This window comes from Procambarus clarkii, chromosome 11 (genome assembly GCF_040958095.1).
Source record: "Procambarus clarkii isolate CNS0578487 chromosome 11, FALCON_Pclarkii_2.0, whole genome shotgun sequence".
NCBI lineage: Eukaryota > Metazoa > Arthropoda > Malacostraca > Decapoda > Cambaridae > Procambarus > Procambarus clarkii.
In genome coordinates this window covers 195,755-198,630 of record NC_091160.1, presented here as the reverse complement: position 1 = coordinate 198,630, position 2,876 = coordinate 195,755, and the positions used below count along the sequence as shown (strand labels likewise).

At 36.6% G+C, this 2,876-nt stretch overlaps 1 non-coding gene across 1 annotated transcript; it reads right to left on the bottom strand.

The window, feature by feature from the left end:
- Positions 1-414: 414 nt before the first annotated feature.
- On the bottom strand, positions 415-533 carry LOC138363825 (5S ribosomal RNA). The gene has a single exon (XR_011228144.1). It is a non-coding gene; the product is annotated as a 5S ribosomal RNA (ribosomal RNA).
- Positions 534-2,876: the final 2,343 nt, after the last annotated feature.

Below are 2,876 nucleotides of genomic sequence, written 5' to 3'. Positions count from 1 at the left end.
TATTGTAGCCTTTTAAAACAGAAAAGATTTGTACATACAAATACTTTTTAATTATCATTTATTGTGGGAAATGGCATTTACGTCATTAAATTGATACCTCAGCATCAAAGCTAGTGTCCTGCAGCAGTGGTCCAGTGGTAAAGTGTATATAAGTGATGCGTATTCTTGGAGTTGCGAGTTCAAACCCGGATTAAGCTATATATATATAGATATATACAACATGTTTGTTTGGTTGTTTGTTTTTTGTATAAAGCCTCACACAATATCTATATTAAGCGAGTTTGTTTTAAACATGACATACATATTAATTCATTTTACCAGGCCTTATTCCACACAACTCCGTGAATTTCCCGTGGAGCCAGCCATTCAAACAAAAACAAACGAAACAAAACAAAACAAAACAAAAAACATTATTGCCAACAGCATTTGGTGTTCCCAGGCGGTCACCCATCCAAGTACTAACCAAACCCAACGTTGCTTAACTTCGCTGATCGGACGAGAAGCGGTGTTCTCAACGTGGTATGGCCGTTGGCATGAGACTGCCTACACATTGTGGCTAATAACCAACTCTTTTAAGTCATCGCGGCAGGATACGGACCTGCTTGTGGTGTCTTAATGGTAATTGTATCCTAACATATTTTTGTCTCCTTGGCATGGATATTTAACATCGTTTATTCAGTCTTGGGTTTATGTTCTTTCGCCATTTACAGACATTTTACATCTACCTACTTCCTCAGCCTGCCCTGCCAATTTCTAATGAATTTGTGGATTTTCTTTTGTAATACAAACATGTGTGTGCTCATCTGCTCTTCAGTTTTTATGATATTTGTCTCATCTGTCCTGCTTTATGATACTTTTACAAAGAACATGAACAAATGCTTCTATTTTAGAGAAGATATGGGATCCAGGTTTCGGAGCCGTAAAACCAACCGTCGTGATTGGTGGACGAGTTGCCAGGTTGCAGCTTCTGTACCGTGCCGGCACATAAATAGGTTCGGCTCAAGCGGCGGCAGCATCATTCCCCCGTGACTGTCTGAGCGTCTCTCATCACTTGGTTGGTTCATCATCATCATGGTAGAAGCAAAGCCTACCAAGAAGGCTGCGGCTGCTGCTGCTGTGGTGGCCACCACCAGGAAACCTCGCGTCCAGGTTGCTCACCCGAAAACTAGTCAAATGGTTCTAGCCGCGGTCGCAGCACTCAAAGACCGTAAGGGCTCGTCTCTACAAGCAATCAAGAAGTACGTTGTTGCCAACAACAAAGTCGAGGCTGCCAAGATCGCCATTTACATCCGAAGATTTCTCAAGAAAGCAGTGGCTGACGGCATTCTTGTTCAGACCAAGGGAAGTGGAGCTAGTGGATCATTCAAGCTGGCCGTAGCAGAGAAGAGGGCCGTTCTAACTCCCAAGAAAGCCACCACAACCAAGAAACCATCTACAGCAGCAAAGAAGGGCCGTGGTAACCTCCCAAGAAAGCCGCCACAAGCAACAAACCACCTACAGCCTTGAAAAAGAAGCAGCAGCAGCAGCAGCAGCTTGTTGTTGGGAACAAAAAGCCCAAAATAAAGAGAGCTTCAAAATCTCCCAAACCACCCAAGGCAAAGAAAGCTGTCAAAAAAACAACAAAGGCAAAATAAACGACGACATGCAAGCAGCATGAATACACATGACAATAAACATCCAGGCCTCCCCCCTCAGTGGAGGGGCCTCATATGATTCCAAAAAAGAGTTTAGTTTTGTAGACAAATAAATCATTACTTTTGGGGTAGATTTACTCTGTATATTATATATATATATATATATATATATATATATATATATATATATATATATATATATATATATATATATATATAATATACATCTATATTATATATATATATATATATATATATATATATATATATATATATATATATATATATATATATAATATATCTATATATATAATATATATATATAATATAATATATATATATATATATATATATATATATATATATATATATATATATATATATACATGGGTGAGGTGATATGGTACCAAAGTTTTGGGTAAGGTGATTGACATTTACACAAGATAAAACACGAACCAATGGGAATAAAAACATAAGAATGGAAGTAACTGCAGAAGGCCTATTGGCCCATAACACAAGCACTTCCTCTTGATGCTTCTATATTGGTTCAGAGTCTTGAAGCTATAATAATAATAATATATATATATATATATATATATATATATATATATATATATATATATATATATATTATATATATATATATATATATATACACACAAAACTAAATAGTCTTGTTAGACAAATTGCCCCTATTAGAGGCAAGTTGACTAACAAGCCGAATGACTGGCAATTGTTTTGAATTTGAGTTAAATCTAACATAGAAATGTAATCAAACCTAACCTAACCTATGCTAACCCAAGCTAAGCTAACCTAACCTAACCTAAGCTAACCCAAGCTAAGCTAAGCTAACCTAACCTAAGCTAAGCTAACCTAACCTAACCCAGCAATTCATGATCTTAATATAATACTGTTAATTGGATAAACCAATTTGGAAAGAAATGTTCGAAAATAACAAAATTAACTGTGCTTGTTAGGAAAATTGGGCCTTGCATACTTGTCCCAATAGTGTGGTTCTCGCTTTTAGGTACGACATAAACGTATACCTAAGTTGAGAGAGAAAAAGATTCTCACTCAAACATGCATATCGATTGCCAGTCCTGAATTCTGGGTAGATATTCGTGTCCTCCCTTTTCATTTACCATCATTTGGATACTATCAAAACAGCTCTGAGAAGGATAAAATGAATAAAACGGGTAGCTCACTCATGTAAAAAGGAAGAGTTGGGAAAGATCTCTCTCT